This window comes from Bubalus kerabau, chromosome 1, assembly GCF_029407905.1.
Source record: "Bubalus kerabau isolate K-KA32 ecotype Philippines breed swamp buffalo chromosome 1, PCC_UOA_SB_1v2, whole genome shotgun sequence".
Classification (NCBI taxonomy): domain Eukaryota; kingdom Metazoa; phylum Chordata; class Mammalia; order Artiodactyla; family Bovidae; genus Bubalus; species Bubalus kerabau.
In genome coordinates this window covers 23,583,611-23,601,627 of record NC_073624.1, presented here as the reverse complement: position 1 = coordinate 23,601,627, position 18,017 = coordinate 23,583,611, and positions in this window count along the sequence as shown.

Below are 18,017 nucleotides of genomic sequence, written 5' to 3'. Positions count from 1 at the left end.
GTGGCACATGGGCTTAGTGGCCCCATGGCATGTGGGACCCTAGTTCCTGGACCAGGGATTGAATGAACCCATGTCCCCTGCATTGACAGGTGGATTCTTAACCACTGGGCCACCAGAGAAGTCCCTAAAGGATAGATTCTTAAAACTGGGGTTGCTGGGTCAAAGGGTCTGTGCATTTTTAATTTTAGTGGCTACTGCCAAGTAACTTTCCTGAGTAATTTGGGAGTACAAACTTTGTACTATCAGAAGATGGCTTTATTAAAAATTTAATGATTTCTCTATTTGTATCCTGACAACTTAATTTACAATCAGTTAAAAACTCAGTTTCCTATGGGTAATTCAAATGCACCCTCCAACCCTACTGCTGTAGTTCTTTTACTCCTGGCAGGCCTCTATTTGGGGGATGTTTGTAGCATCGGGGCGGGTGTTTGTAGCATCAGGGCGGGTGTGTGAGTCTGCACGACGGGTATCTCTGTCTGTCTGACATCTGTAACTCATGCCTTCCAGGCTTGAGTGTTACTTTCTGCTCCTGCTGAGTGGTGCCACGGCTCCCAGTTGTTCCATCTAAATTCTGTCTTCCTCTTCCTAGTCCGGCATCCTGTTTAACACCTGCCTTCTCAGGGAGCCTGGCAATTGCAGCTCCTGCTCCTGCATCATGCCCAGTGGATGTAGGAGAATCTGGGAGAACTCCATGGGCCCTGATGCCCCTATCCTGACCACTACTGGTCCTTCTGCTGCTCAGGAAAACTCAGGCTGCTCTCTGAGGTTTACAGTCATTTAGGTTGTCTGTGCAGCCTTGCAGTGTTTCTGTTTGCTCTGGAATGCCTCAAACTGATTTAAGCTTATTCTGCTTTTCTGCAAAGACTTGACCTTGGAGGAAGGATTCGAACAGCCTGAGGCCCCACAAATGAGCCCTCAGCACATCCCCCACAATCCTCACTTTCCTGTCTGCTGATCAAGCTCTTATCTCCTTCAGACTCTTCTGACATCGCAGCCTCCTCTCTGTGGTTATGGTATAGATATCGTGTTCTTGATCCTCCAGGCACTGACTCTGGATATTTAAAGCCAGACTTTGGGAATTAAAAAAAAAAAAACACCTCCATTTTTTCTCTCAATTACAGTTCCTGTAATTTAGAACATGGCTTTTAAGAACTTTTTGTCTGCTATAGACTTTACAAATTACTTTCAGGAGCTTAACTGTTTAGGATTTAATTGTTCTCTCTGTAACATCTCTGTATCTGTATCTCTAAAAATCCTAACATTCCTTGAATGGTGGGGGAAAAAGAGATAAGTAAAAGGAATTAAAAAAAAACCCCACATAGTTAAGTATCAAAATATTAACCTACTACAAGAACAAATATATTCAATGCACAGTTAATTATGTGAGGTGATGAAAGAATTTTGCATGCTAAGTGGCTTCAGTCGTGTCCTACTCTGTGCAACCCTAGGGACTGTAGCCCGCCAGACACCTCTGTCCATGGGATTCTCCAGTCAAGAATACTGGAGTGGGTTGCCAGGCCCTCCTTCAGGGGATCTTCCCAACACAGGGTTTGAACCTGTGTCTCTTACATCTTCTGCATTGGCAGGCAGGTTTTTTACCACCTGGGAAGCCCCTGATACGACAACTTGAATTCACAAAAATGGCATTTTGGGAGAGGGATTTGACTGGAAGAAAATGCTTAAATTGTCCTGGAAGGGAGGACTGGGCTCCTAAACTGGCCATGCTATAAAAAATATTGGTGTCCAAACTAGCACATATAAGACAAAGGGAGGACTTTATACCAGTGAAGGCGCAGGGAAGTTAATGAGAAGAGGAGATGGAAGGAGACAGAAGGCAAGACAGATGGCAAGATGACAGAATGTGACATTCTCTGACTTCTAAGTCTCCAGTTTAATTCCACTAAGTTGTAAAAAAAATATTTAGTCTAAGCGGACATGGTGAGCGGCTGAACTCTGCATCACCCAGGGTGGTGCAGGGAAAACAAAACCAATACAAACAGATGGTGTCCAGTTATTGGCACAAGCAAAGCCTGGTCCACACATTACCCTCACTGTTAAGTCAGTAACTGACTGGCCCTTCCCTGTTGTTTAGTATTAAATATCTTCCCTCTCCAGTCTCACCTTTCTTTGCCCATGGAGGTGTCATGTTTTCATAACTTCATGGAAGAGATCTGCCTTTATTCCTTGGCATCAAATGAGCCTCAAAGAGCCATACACATAGATAAACCTGATTCTGGGATCGCTCAAAAGCAAAACCAAATCAAACCCTCTTAATATACCTCCAAGAGTCATTTTTTTTTTTTTTTTTCATTTTCACTACTGGCCTCAGCAAGCAAAGAGAGGTTATATACGTGTTTGACTTAACCTTATGCCTGATACTTTCATACACACACATACATGCACGTGTGTATTTGATAAATGCAGTAGAATGCATAATACACAAAGGGACTTATCTATGAAGTCTGAACTGAAACAGACCCACAGACCTAGAGCACAGACTTGGATTGTCAAGGCAGTGGGGGAGGAACAGACTGGGAGTTTGGGATTAGCAGATATATGCTGTTATATATAGTGCAGATAAACATCAAGGTCCTACTGTAGAGCACAGGGAGCTATCTTCAATATCCTGTGGTAAACCATAATGGAAAAGAATAGGAAAAAGAATGTTTATGTATGTATAACTGAATCATTTTGCTCTACCTTAGAAAATAACATAGCATTGTAAATCAACTATAGTTCAATAAAATAAAATTAAAAAAAACATTTTCTGTTTCAGAGGACACTAGCAAGAAAGTGAAAAAACTCCACATTATGGGAGAACATATTTACAAATCTAATAAGAAAGTTGTAACCAAAGTATATAAAAACCTCAAAACTTAGTAATAAAAGGCAAATAATCCAAGTAAAAATGAGCAAAGTTTGAATAGATATTTCTTCAAAGATATACAAATCACCAATAAGTACAGAAAAAGAGCTCAGTATCATCAAGGAAATGAAAATAAAAAACATAATGAGGTATTACTCACACACCCCTAGGATAACTGTATTATCAAAAGATGCTTAATAACAAGTGTTGGGGAGGATGTAGAGACATTGGAACCCTCATACATTGCTGGTTGGAATGTAAAATGGTGCAGTTGTTTTAGAAAACTGTTTGGCTGTACCTTGAAAAATTAAATATATAGTTATCATATGACCAGAAATTCCAATCCTGGGTATGTACCCAAGAGAGTTGAAAACACATGTTCACACACAAACTTGATGCAAATGTTCATAGCAGCGTTACACATGATTTTTTTCAAGCCCCAAAATGGAAACAACCTCAAAATTCATCAACTGATAAATGGATAAGCAAAATGTGATATATGCATGCAGTGAATTTCCTCTTTCACTCAAAAGATATTTTATGGAACTTACTTAAATTTTAAAGTCAATTTCTCTTGCTTTATGCTGAGAGAACATGTTATGATCTGTTCAACGTATAATTTCTCCAAACTATCTTCTGGCAAAATATTAAATGATTATAAATACTTCAGGCACACTAAAAAAGAAGGCATACTATTTTGGAGCAAACATAATTTTGTAAGCATTGATTAAATCAAACATGCTAATTATATTACTCAGCTCTCTTAATATTTATGTATTGCTTATTTTACCTGAAATGTCCCAGTGCATTTGTGCTTCTGTGATTTTCCTCTTGTGTTTCTATTGTGTTTTGCTCTGTATATAACTATCTAGTGTTTATGAATAAAATTACATGACATATCATGGTGCACTTTTATCAAAATGGTTGTTTTGAACTTATTTATTATTTTTCACCTTAGGTTGTATTTTGCCCAAGATTAATCCTTGTTTTAAATTTAATTTCTTGGTATATCCTTGTATATCTTTTTGCTTTCAAAGTTTTTAGTCATTTTGGTTTGAGTACATTTTATAAACAGCATGATTGTATGTGCATGGGTGTGTGTGCATAGGTGTGTGTGTTTAGCCAGTTTGAGAACAAAGTGTTTTTTAATAAGGAAGTTTAAGAAATTGAACCCATTTTCATTATTATTAATATACATGTTGTGATACTAAGTTATATATATATATATGTTCTGTCTTTATTCTTCATTGTCTTCTGTCTCACAGTTGACAGACTATGTGTTGTTTATTTCTTCAATAACTTTCAAAATTGTTTACAACATTTTTCAATTTTTTGACTGAATAAATAACAGAAAAATGGGTACATTTAAGCACAAACATAAAACCATATGTATATTAAAAAATCAAAAACAAATTAAAGGACAAACAACAAATGGGAAAATATTTGCAGCAAACCATAGACATCTGCAATATAGAAGTCATGAAAAGTGTGTATAATAGTCAAAATTGCATTTAGCAACAAGAAACGGAAAAACCTACTACAATGGCTTAACAAATAAAAGAACTGTTTCATTCAGGTAGAAAAGATGTCCCTGGACTGGCGATTCATGCAGGATACAGGAAGCTTGGGGCTGATGCACTGGGATGACCCAGAGGGATGGTATGGGGAGGGAGGTGGGACGGGGGTTCAGGATGGGGAACACGTGTACACCCGTGGCAGATGCATGTTGATGTATGGCAAAACCAATACAATATTGTAAAGTAAAAAATAAATTAATTAATTAAAAAAAAAAAAGATGTCCCATGGGACTCAGTCCAGGGCTGATACGTTGGCTCCAAACATCACCAATGTCCAAGGCATAAGCCTTTGGCTCATACATCTTAGCATATGGCTTTTATCTTTCTGTTTTTCATAATGACTACCGCATCTCACAGCAGTTCAAGGAGGCAGAATTTGGAGAAAGAACTAGAAGACTTATTTCTCACATCAACAAGGGAAAGTGGAAATCAAAATTTAGCTTCTGCCCCAAACATAGTAGAGTCAAGTAAGGGAAGAATCATGATGCAAATGAAAGTTGGGTCGACCAAAACAGAGTGTCAGCCATCCAGACACGGGAAACAGAAAATGCATATGTGAGAAATTAAAAGATATAAAAAAACCCCTCATAGTAATTAAAGCAATTTATGAAAAGCTGTTTGGCAGTATTCACAAAGTTCTTTACCCTCTGACCTGTCAGTTTTTATTCTAGGACTCAACCCTAAGCAAATAACTTTAAACAGAAAGGTTATCTTCTAGGCGGTTTACCACAGAGCTCTGTCTGTTTCTTGGTTCAGTGGATACAACCTAAATATTTGTCTATGCCAGTTAGCTTCTTGTAGGTTGCAAGGAGCAGCTTCATCTTCAGGTTGTCTCAGTTGATGGTTTGTAGTATAGGAACATACGCAAAGCAGAGAAAGAACAGCAAGATCTCGTCAGCCACAGGGCTGAGGAGCAAGACACAGAGGTCTTGATGAGCACTAAAAAAGCTCTTCTGATAAGAAGCGGCTCTATCCATCCTGTCGTCTTGTCTGTAGCTCTGCATGCAATGCCCTGACATCATGATGATTCAGCTGCTCTCTGCTTCCACTTCTCTTTCCACTGCTGTTTAACTGAGTTTCTAGACCCACTGTTAGTTCTCTACAACCCTGTCCACCTCACTGGTGTCTACTTACTCTTGCTGCTTGGTCTCCTGACAGGTTTCTGGTCCTTGGGCACTCTGATTCAGGGCTAACTGTAGCCAGCTTAATAAAGAGATCGAAATTAAATACAGACCACAGCAAACTGCTTACAAAAGAGTTTGTTCTTACAAAAGTATTAATGCTTTTGAAGGTACTACTCAGAGTTTAGGCTAGTGTTAGGATCTTTTAATAATTTTAGTTTCAAGTTTTTAAAGAAGCAAGTATCAAAAACCAATCTCTGCATACCGAAGAAACCAAAGCACAAAGATGAGTTTATTGTACTCTTTTTGACTTTCAAGTTAGGAAACTTAAGGCTATGGGAGAAATTCTGAGTTGCTCACAGACCAGGATTTTTATGGGATAAATACGGAAGTTATTTGGCTTTTTCAGCTTGTTGGTTGCCTAGAGGTCTCTGTTTTTATTTGGGTCAGGGGAAGAGGGAAGTCCTGAGATAGCATTTGGGGCTTGGCTGCTGTCCTCTGCTGATTTCTGAGAAGAGCTGTGAATTCCTGTAAGGTTAGGTTAAATTTCCTTTATGCGCCTGCACTGACTATCTTCATTTTGCTCCTGATATGAGTGACTCCATTTTAGTTGGATTCTACACAAGTTATGCTGATTATAGAGCATTTGAGTGAGTGAAAGTTGCTCAGTCGTGTCCAACTCTTTGCAAACCCATGGACTGTAGCCCACTAGGCTCTTCTATCCTTGGGATTTTCCAGACAAGAATACTGGAGTGGGTTGCCATTTCCTTCTGCAATAGAGCACTTGGGCATATAGAAAAATATACAACAGAATAAAATGACCCATAGCCCCACAATCCAAAGACAACTATTATTGATAACTTGGTGTTTCTCTTCAGGTCCTTTTACTTGGAATACTTATTTTCCCTACCCCTTGCCAACATAATCTAAGGGGGGGAAAATTCTGTGTTTTGAGTAATCAAATATCAGAGTATTTATGGCCAAGCAAATAAAAAAAAATTGGACTAACTATACATTTTCTATAATGTGCAGCATGTGGGAACAAATATGGCCCAAAATGGGATGCCTAATGCTGTTATTCTTTTTCCATTCAGAGCACAACCTTGGGGACTTCCCTGCTGGCTCAGTGGTAAAGAATCCGCCTGCCAATGCAGAGACTCAGTTGAATCCCTGATTCAGGAAGATTCCCACATACCGTGCAACAACTAAGCCCCTACACCACAACTATTAAGCCTGTGCTCTAGAGCCCGGAAGCCCCAACTACTGAAGTCCATGTGCCCTCGAGCCTGTGCTCTACAACAAGAGAAGCCACCACAAAGAGAAGACCGCGCACTGCAACTAAAGAGTAGCCCCCATTGGCTACAACTAGAGTAAAGCCTGACAGCCACAACAACCTAGCACAGCCAAAATAAAAATAAACAAATAAAATTATATATATAAAAAAACAACCTTGGGGACTTCTCCAGTGGTCCAGTGGTTAAGAATCCACCTTCCAATGCAGGGAAAGAGAGTTTGATCACTGGTTGGGGAGCTAAGATCCCACATGCTGCAGAACAACTAAGCACACAGAATCTAGAGCCACAACTAGAGAAAACCTGCATGCTGCAACAAAGACCCAGTGAAGCAAAAAGAAGAAAAGATACTAAACTTTATTAAGAAAAAAAAATAGTACAACCTCAGGCATTCAGGGTCATCCATTTGTAATTGTTTTCACATAGACTAACCTGAACCCCACCTTTGCATTGCATATGAAAACAAAGTTTGCCAGGCGAATTCATAAGGTAAATAAGATGACTCAGGACATGTGTGACCTAGTAAGGGCTCTTAAGGACTTTTAAACACTTTAACAGCACTCTCAAGTGTTTATATACTTATTAGTTACTAGTATTCAATGACTCTCATCTGCTCTTTAAAGTCTGTCAAGTAAAACAATAAATACTGAATGAGGAAAAGAGGTTTACATTCTGAGACATGCTTCTTAATCTAAACTCAAAGCATGCCACCTATTTTCTTCACTTTTTTTTTTTCTTTCCTTCCTTTTTTTTTTAATTTTATTTTATTTTTAAACTTTACATAATTGTATTAGTCACTTTTCTTAATGGTCCCAATAGTGTCTACAGTTACTATGTAAATATTTGTTTAGTGAAAAGAAGCCTTTGGATAGTGGAAGTCACGTGGATGGAGAACGTAATTAAAGGTTTAATTAATTTTTACTATTTTAAATATTTAATATTTATTTGGCTGCATTGGGACCTGGTTGCGACACTTGGGATCTTTTTCTTGGGGCGCACAGACTCTCTATTTGTGGCTGGCAGGCTCAGTTGCTTCAGGGCATGTGGGAACTTAAGTCTCTGACCAAGAATCTGGCTGAATCTCAGCATTACAAGGCGGATTCTTAACCACTGAACCAGCAGGGAAGTTCTGAAGGTTTAATTCTTTTGTTGGCTCCTATAAGAAGCATTCTCTGACTTCCAACAAAGACTTACATTCCCTGACCATATTTCTCATGATACATCACAACCTATTATTTTGGTTTCTCTGTATTTCTTAGTGATTCTAGCTCTATTATTACCATGTTTTCACCTCCAATGTTTTCTCAGTGAATGTTGATTGGTTGAGTGAATGCAAGATACACTGTTTAATGGATACAGTAGATTTGTTTTAGATTTGTAAATGTTAAGACCCTAGTCTTTCATTCTCACATTTCTTAGGGTCCGCTGTTCTGCTTTGGTGAGATGATGATTTAACTAATGATTATCTAAAGTCGCAATGTTGGGTGAAGCAAGACATGAAAAGTGCCTTGTCAGGAAGCTGAAACAGTTCTCAAGAAAAACCATAGGGGAAGATCTGTGTGTGTATGGATAAGCTCCGCCACCTAAAGACTGTGTACAGGCACGAAATGAAACCACATTGTATCAACATTTTGGGGCAGAAATAAATTCATTTGACCACAATTAAGCTAATCTATCTTAAAAGATTCTGTAAGACAGACTTATTTTTAATTAGAATATTTTTCAATCTTTTTCATTCTTTCCAAGTGATTAAGTCTTTATTAAGAGTATAAGTTTTTAACAATATAATTTTAACATCAGGATCTAACATCTGATTTCTTTTTCCCCTTAAATCCTCAGTACATTTGAAACTTCTTATTTGTCATTTTTCACAATTATCAGTCAGTAGAGCAAAGGATGGAGAAGGCAGTGGCAACCCACTCCAGTACTCTTGCCTGGAAAATCCCAAGGACAGAGGGGCCTGGTGGGCTGCAGTCCATGGGGTTGCAAAGAGTCGGACACGACTGACTGACTTCATTTTCACTTTTCACTTTCATGCATTGGAGAAGGAAATGGCAACCCACTCCAGTGTTCTTGCCTGGAGAATCACAGGGACGGGGGAGCCTGGTGGGCTGCCGTCTATGGGGTCGCACAGAGTTGGACACGACTGAAGTGACTTAGCAGCAGCAGCAGCAAAGAGTAAATGAATAAACATTTGAGGGGTCAGAGCCATTTTCTTATTTTTATGGTACCACTTTTATCTCCTATCTTAATACATTTCTCATAAAGGTGCATGGTAGTTTAATTGAACCAAAAAATTATCTCAATTATTTTCAGGAAATCACTATATCAGAGAGAAAATGGATCCTCTATCTGCTTCATGTTTTAATGCATTCTGAGATACTACAGATACTTAATTCCTCTCTTTTTAGACAAAAACTGATTATTTGAGATAATTTCATAGTGAAAAATGAATAAAATGAGGTGCTATGAGAGAGATACCCTGGGTTCTAAGAACTTTCTTGACATTGACTCTCTGTGTGACCCTGGGGTAAAGCACTTAACCCCTCTGACCTCATTTCTTAATCTGTTAAAGTATTGGAATTAATTGACATTTATCATTTCTTCTAGATCAGTCAGTTCAGTTCAGTTTAGCCGCTCAGTCGTGTCCGACTCTTTGTGACCCCATGAATTGCAGCACGCCAGGCCTCCTTGGCTATCACCAACTCCTGGAGTTCACCCAAACTCATGTGCATTGAGTCAGTGATGCCATACAGCCATATCCTCTGTCGTCCCCTTCTCCTCCTGCCTCCAATCCCTCCCAGCATCAGGGTCTTTTCCAATTAGTCAACTCTTTGCATGAGGTGGCCAAAGTATTGGAGTTTCACCATCAGCATCAGTCCTTCCAATAAACACCCAGGACCAGTCTCCTTTAGGATGGACTGGTTGGATCTCCTTGCAGTCCAAGGGACTCGCAAGAGTCTTCTCCAGCACCACAGTTCAAAAGCATCAGTTCTTTGGTGCTCAGCTTTCTTTACAGTCCAACTTTCACATCCATACATGACCACAGGAAAAACCATGGCCTTGACTAAATGGACCTTTGTTGGCAAAATAATATCTCTGCTTTTTAATATGCTATCTAGATTGGTCATAACTTTCCTTCCAAGGAATATGCATCTTTTAATTTCATGGCTGCAATTACCATCTGCAGTGATTTTGGAGCCCCCCAAGATAAAGTCTGACACTGTTTCCCCATCTATTTCCCATGAAGTGATGGGACCAGATGCCATGATCTTCATTTTCTGAATGTTGAGCTTTAAGTCAACTTTTTCACTCTCCTCTTTCACTTTCACCAAGAGGCTTTTGAGTTCCTCTTTCATAAGAGTTCCTCTGCCATAAGGGTGGTGTCATCTGCATATCAGGTTATTGATATTTCTCCCAGCAATCTTGATTCCAGCTTGTGCTTCTTCCAGCCCAGCGTTTCTCATGATGTACTCTGCATATAAGTTAAATAAGCAGGGTGACAGTATACAGCCTTGATGTACTCCTTTTCCTATTTGGAACCAGTCTGTTCCATGTCCAGTTCTAACTGTTGCTTCCTGACCTGCATATAGGTTTCTTAAGAGGCAGGTCAGGTGCTCTGGTATTCCTATCTCTTTCAGAATTTTCCACAGTTAATTGTGTTCCACACAGTCAAAGGCTTTGGCATAGTCAATAAAGCAGAAGTTGATGTTTTTCTGGAACTCTCTTGCTTTTTTGATGATCCAGTGGATGTTGGCAATTTGATCTCTGGTTCCTCTGCCTTTTCTAAAAGCAGCTTGAACGTATGAAGTTCACGGTTCAGGTATTACTGAAGCCTGGCTTGGAGAATTTTGAGCATTACTTTACTAGTGTGTGAAATGGGTGCAATTGTGTGGCAGTTTGAGCATTCTTTGGCCTTGCCTTTCTTTGGGATTGAAATGAAAACTGACCTTTTCTAGTCCTGTGGCCACTGCTGAGTTTTCCCAATTTGCTGGCATATTGAGTGCAGCACTTTCACAGCATCATCTTTCAGGATTTGAAATAGCTCAACTAGAATTCCGTCACTTCTGCTAGCTTTGTTCATAGTGATGCTTTCTAAGGCCCACTTGACTTCACATTCCAGAATGTCTGGCTCTAGGTGAGTGATCACACTATTGTGATTATCTGGGTCATGAAGATCTTCTAGATCATTTTCTTTAATTCATCTTTGCTCTTCTTACTTATCTTATGGAAGTGTTATTCTTGTCTACTTCCAAGCTCAACTACTATTTTTTTCAAGAAATACCCCTGAGTTCTCTGGTTCTTTTGCCTATGAAACTTTCTCAGAGAAATGTTAACCAAATCACTCCTTTGCCCTGTAGTATCATCTGTAAAAATACTGGAATGGTAGATCATCTTCAGGTTTCTCACAGAGCTGACAATTTCAGCAAGTAAATTTTGTTCTTACTTCCCCAAGAAAGGAGACGTTATCTGGCAATAAGATTTCAACTTCCTGTTTCTGAACTCATATATTTAGCTGCACCAACTCAATCTCTGGAGTTAAACCTCTAACTTGTTTAGTTGCTGTGTCTGACCCTGTGATCTCAGGGACTGTAGCCTGCCAGGCTCCTCTGTCCATGAGATTTCCTAGGATAGAGAATACTGGAGTGGGTTGCCATTTCCTTTTCCAGGGGATCTTCCCGATCCAGGGTCAGGACCCGAGTCTCCTGCACAGGCAGGGAGATTCTTTCCTGCTGAGCCACCAGGGATGACCCAAACCTCTAACTGCGTTCCACCAAATTAAATAGATGAATATAACTGGAAAGGAAAGGCATACAATTGGCATGCAATCCAAGAAACCCTCAGAGGATGGCAAAAAAGCAGCAAACACAAAGCTAGACATTAGGACTCCAGCTAATTCTAAGACTCTGTCCCCCAATGTCTTATGAAAAATCACACCCTTGGGGACACTCTCCAAATTTAAATAAAATACAGTAATTGAGGAATGATTGCAGATAAATTATGTCAGTGAGCACATATTAATTGTTTTTGTCCTATAAAAGCATTTTGTCCTATAAAACCCTCCAGCTGCATGCTACTAGAACAGAAATGGGTATTCAGCATACAAATTAACAAAAAATTATATGGTTGACTTGCTTTAAGTTCTCCTTTTGTAAACCACTACTGGAGCTCTAAATTAAGTAGATGTAAATGCTGTCACATTTAGCAAAGCCACTTGTAGCTCAAAACAGAGAAACCACCCATCAAATTCTCAGTTTTAAATAGTTGATTTATTATCCCACTGATTTCTGTGTCTAGACTTTGCATGATGTTTTGATTTAGATTAAATAATCTATCAATCATTTAGATTAAAATAATTAAAAAAAGGTTGCTAAGATCATGAAAATAATAGCTCTGCTTTTTCTTAAGAACTCAAAATCACCATCACCAAATCACAGGATTCCAGAGTTGAAGGGAACATATAAGAACAATTTACTGGGACTTCTCTGGTGGTTCAGTGGCTAAGACGTCATGTTTTCAATGTATGGGGCCTGGGTTCGATCTCTGGTCAGGGAACTAGACCCCATGTGCTGCAATTAAAAGTTCGTACATTACAACTAAAGATCCTGCATGCTGCAATGGAGATCCGGGGCAGCCAAATAAAGAAATATTTAAAAAGAGAGAACAATTTACTGTCACTTCTTTGTTAATTTAGTGTCACTTCTTCGTCAACTCCAGACTACTTTAGTGACTTATTCAAATGCAGTGAACTACCTTATCAATCAAAGTGAACCTGCCGAAGGAGAGATGGGAGACCCTCTAGAATGCAGTGAGTCAAATTGTCCTGGAGGAACAAAATGCATGGTAATTTGATAGGGGTGTACATAGCTCTCTCCAGGTAAAGAGACAGTGGAAAACACTCTCAGGTGAGGCACTGGAAGATGTGAAAAAGAGTGAGGGGCTCCTGAGTCTGGTCATAAAGATGGACTGGGCAAAGGGTCTCCAGCTCTACTATAAAGTCAAGAGCATGGAGGAGCATGGAGTTATCACAGGTACAGGTGAACAGTTAATACATAGATGGAGAATCAATGATCAAGTGGGGCCACGAGTAAATGACACTGGTCAGTTTTAATTTAATTTAATTTTTTGGATTCTCTAGTATTTGGAAACTCTTCTTCCATTTGGGTGTTTCGGTCCGTCTAGTCAAGGCTATGGTTTTTCCTGTGGTCATGTATGGATGTGAGAGTTGGACTGTGAAGAAGGCTGAGTGCCGAAGAATTGATGCTTTTGAACTGTGGTGTTGGAGAGGACTCTTGAGAGTCCCTTGGACTGCAAGGAGATCCAACCAGTCCATTCTGAAGGAGATTGGCCCTGGGATTTCTTTGGAAGGAATGATGCTAAAGCTGAAACTCCAGTACTTTGGCCACCTCATGCGAAGAGTTGACTCATTGGAAAAGACTCTGATGCTGGGAGGGATTGGGGGCAGGAGGAGAAGGGGATGAAAGAGGATGGGAAGGCTGGATGGCATCACTGACTCAATGGACGTGAGTCTGAGTGAAATCCGGGAGTAGGTGATGGACAGGGAGGCCTGGCGTGCTGCGATTCATGGGGTCGCAAAGAGTCGGACACGACTGAGAGACTGAACTGAACTGAACTGAATCTTGGTCTCCAGAAGCTGGAAAGTCTAATTAACTTTCTTTCCCAGTCTTGTGTCAGGATGTGGATGCATGCTCTATTTTGTATTTTTTTTTTTTTTTTTGGAAAATAGATCTCTTTGTAATAGATATGTTAGCAAAACCTTGGGCTGAGAGTATAAATAGATGCAGGAGTTACCTAGTGCTTGCAAATGTGTTATAATTCCTCACCCCTCTTCCAGTTTCCCCTTAAGCCATCTAAGGACTGAGCAGGTCACAGGTTCTCCTCACTCCAGGTGGAGGAACTTTCACACACCCAGTCTCTCTCCGAAGCCCCCACTGGCTCCTCCCCCAGGGGCTGAGGGTGTGAACTCAGCCCATCTCCTTCTCTTTTGGGGATGTGCTGTCGGCAGAGAGTGTGTGTTCACACCAGTTCTTGGCTACTGAAGTGAGTCTGTGTCCCAGGCTTTGTCTCTTTGGGTCTGGCTTGTTATTTCAGAAAGTTAACTCATTTCACTCAATTCAGAGGAATATTAGCAAGCCCATGTTTAGGACAACCTCTCTAAGTAACTTTATCAGTATTAAACAGGATATTTTGATCTTTATATGCCTTATATCTCAATTAGTTTTGAATTCAGACAGGGAAAAGATGTGTTATGTACCATCCCGCTAAAACCTCAACACAACGTATCATCTCCAATCATTTAAAGTTAGAACCCAGCATTACTTACAATCGCCAAGAAAGGCAAACAACCTAAGCATCATCGATGGATGAGTACATAAAGCAGATGTGATATATATAATATTACTCTGCCCCAAAAAGAATGAAATCATGCCATTTGTGACAACATGGATAGATCTAGAGGATATTATGTTAAGTGAAGTAAGTTGGACAGATAAAGACAAATATTGTATGATTTCATTTATATGTGGAAACTAAAAATATAAAAAAAATGAACACACAGACAAAACAGAAACATTTGTAGATACAGAGAACAAGCTGGTGGTGGCCAGAGGGGAGGGGAGTAGGGAGATAAGTGGAGGGGATTAAGAGGCAGAAACTTCCAGTTATAAAATAAATGAGTCCAAGGGAGGTAATATACAGGATAAGGAATATAGTCAATAATATTATAATAGCTGTGTAAGGTGACAAATGACTATTAGGATTATTGTGGTGATCATTTCATAATGTGTTTAAATGTCAAATCAATATGTCGATACCTGAAAGTAATGTGATACTGTGGTCAACAATATTTCAATTAAGAAAATTAAGTTAGAGGGCTTCCCTGGTGGTCTAGTGGTTAACAATCTGCCTGCCAGTGCAGGGGAAATGGGTTCAACCCCTGGTCCTGAAAGATTCCCATATGCCATGGAGCAGCTAAGCTCATGCACTCACAACTGCTGGAGCCCGGTCGCCCTCGAGCCTGTGCTCTGTGACAAGAGAAGTCACTGCAGTGAAGTCCTTCGCGCTGCAACTAGAGTCTGTTCAGTTGCTCAGTCGTGTCTGACTCTTTGAAGCCCCATGGACTGCAGCACACCAGGCTTCCCTGTCTATCACCAACTCCTGGAGCTTACTCAAACTCATGTCCCCACTTGCCATACAAAAGAAAGCCCGTGCAGCAATGAAGACCCAGTGCAGCCAATAAATAAATACATAGTTATTAGAAAAAAAAAGAGAAAACAGGCTTCCCTGGTGGCTCAGTGGTAAAGAATCTGCCTGCCCATGCAGGAGACATGGGTTCGATCCCTGATCTGGGAAGATCCCACATGCTGCAGAGCAACTGAGCCTGTGTGCCACAGCTATTGAGCCTGTGCTCTAGAGCCTGGGATCTGCAACTGCTGAGCCCATGTGCTGCAACTACGGAAGACAGTGTGCCCCAGAGCCCGCACTCTGCAATAAGAGAAGCCCCGCAATGAGAAGCCTATGCACTGTAACTAAAGCCTAGCCCTGCTTGCCACAATTAGAGAAAAGCCCTCGCAGTCACGAAGACAGAGCACAGCCAAAAATAGATAAATAAATAAAATTACTTTTTTAAAAAAGAAAAGAGAATTAGAACATTATACAAAATACCTTTAGGCATTAGGTTTAATTTTCACTACCCTATGCATTTCTTAGCCCGACCCACAGGTGACAGCTTTAAGTTGCAAAGCTTGTCACTTGCTAAATACACGCCAGTTTTGCTCATTAAAACATGGTCCAGTAGAAGAACGCTACTGACATCCCAGGGAGCTTGTTAGAAAAGCAGAATCTGAAATGCACAGAATCAGAATCTACGTTTTTCACAAGTCCCCCTGGCTGATTTCTATGCACGATGAAGGGCCTTTTTCCTCTCAGACTATTCCCAGAGCCTGAGTCTCAGTAATTTCTGCACCAACTCCTCAAATAAACAACTGAGGAGCATTTGAAACATCTGTTGACTCATCCAGAGCCAAGGAAAACCACTCCAATCATCTGTCTTGTTTTTTTAATTGACGATCGATGTTGCTCCCAATGCCCTCAGCTCTGCCAGCAACGGTTGTCACCAAAAGGCTAATAGTCTTGAAGAAGTTTATTTTCTCTGGACACATTTCTTTGGCTGCCACAAACAAACAGGATTTAATTAATTTGCTGTCAGTGAACAGCTTTCCTTGATTGGTTAATAAACGTGTCCCTCAGAATCTTACTCTGATTGCAGTCTCATCTTCAGGGACTTTTTGTGTGATAGAATTCTGCCAGATGAGAAATTCCCTTTAAAATGTTTAATTTTTTCCCTGACCACTGTTCTCCTGTGAGTTGGAAATACTGAGATGAGAGTTTAGTAGTCTGATCATGTCTGTGTATATGCTTTTAGCACAGCTGTGAAGTCCTCATAAACACAAGAGCAAAAAATCCTACTCCACTGGGCCTTCCATGTGTGACATTTGAAGCTGTAACTGCCTATCCTGGAATAGACCACTGAGCTTTACCTACGGGTGGTCTGGCAAGAATGGGAAGGGAGAAAGCCAGGTCTTTTCTTACCCTGAAGGATTATGCTAAGACCCATAGAGGATGGAGGGAGGGGCCTGAGAGTATAGCACTTGTGATTTGATTTGCTGTCTCCTAGGTTTAGTCCACAGACCTGAGATGCAATAGCTTAGGATGATATCACCAAGGGTAGGGTGGGCTCCAGCCTCCCATCTCCATCCTTGCCAATTTCACCTTACCCATCCTCACCTCCTCCTGTTTGAGAATACTGCCTTCCAAGCTGCCTTGTGCTGGACTGAGGGGCAGCCATGCAAAGCAGATTTATTGATCCAGCATGATCAGACAGAGATCCTGAGGTTTCACTTAACTGCACTCCCAGAAGTCCCCACACAGTGCAGAGAGAATCAATTCAGTTCAGTTCAGTTGCTCTCTAATGTTTGACTCTTTGCGACCCCATGGACTGCAGCCTGCCAGGCTTCCTCTCCATCACCAACTTCCGGAGCTTATTCAAACTCATGTCCATTGAGTCGGTGATGCCATCCAGCCATCTCATCCTCTGTTGTCCATTTCTCCTCCTGCCTTCAATGTTTCCCAGCATCAGAGTCTTTTCCAATGATTCAGTTCTTTGCATCAGGTGGCCAAAGTATTGGGGTTTCATCTTCAGCATCAGTCCTTGCAATGAATATTCAGGACTGATTTCCTTCAGGATTGACTGGTTTGATCCCCTTGCAGTCCAAGGGACTCTAAAGGGTCTTCTCCAACACCACAGCTCAAAAGCATCAATTCTTCTATGCTCAGTGTTCTCTATGGTCCAACTCTCACATCCACACATGACTACTGGAAAAAAACATAGCTTTGACTAGACGGACCTTTGTTGGCAAAGTAATGTCTCTGTTTTTCAATATGCTATCTAGATTTTTCATAGCTTTTCTTCCAAAGAGCAAGCATCTTTTAATTTCATGGCTGCAGTCACCATCTGCAGTGATTTTGGAGCCCCAAGAAGTAAAGTCTCTCACTGTTTCCATTTTTTCCCCATCTATTTGCCATGAAGTGGTGGGACCAGATGCCATGATCTTAGTTTTCTGAATGTTGAGTTTTAAGCCAACCTTTTTACTCTCCTCTTTTACTTTTATCAAGAGATTTTTAGTTCTTCTTCAACTTCTGCCATAAGGGTTGTGTCATCTGCATATCTGAAGTTATTGATATTTCTCCCAGCAATATCTTGATTCCAGCCTGTGCTTCATCCAGCCTGGCATTTCGCATGATGTACCCTGCATATAAGTTAAATGATCAGGGTAACAATATACAGCCTTGACGTACTCCTTCCCCAATTTGGAACCAGTCTGTTGTTCCATGTCCAGTTCTAACTGTTGATTCCTGACCTGCATACAGATTTCTCAGGAGGCAGGTCAGGTGGTCTGGTATTCCCATCTCTTTCAGAATTTTCCATAGTTTGTTGTGATCCACACCGTCAAAGGCTTTGGCATAGTCAATAAAGCAGAAATAGATGTTTTTCTGGAACTCTCTTGCTTTTTTGATGATCCCACACATGTTGGCAATTTGATATCTGGTTTGTCTGCCTTTTCTAAAAGTAGCTTGAACA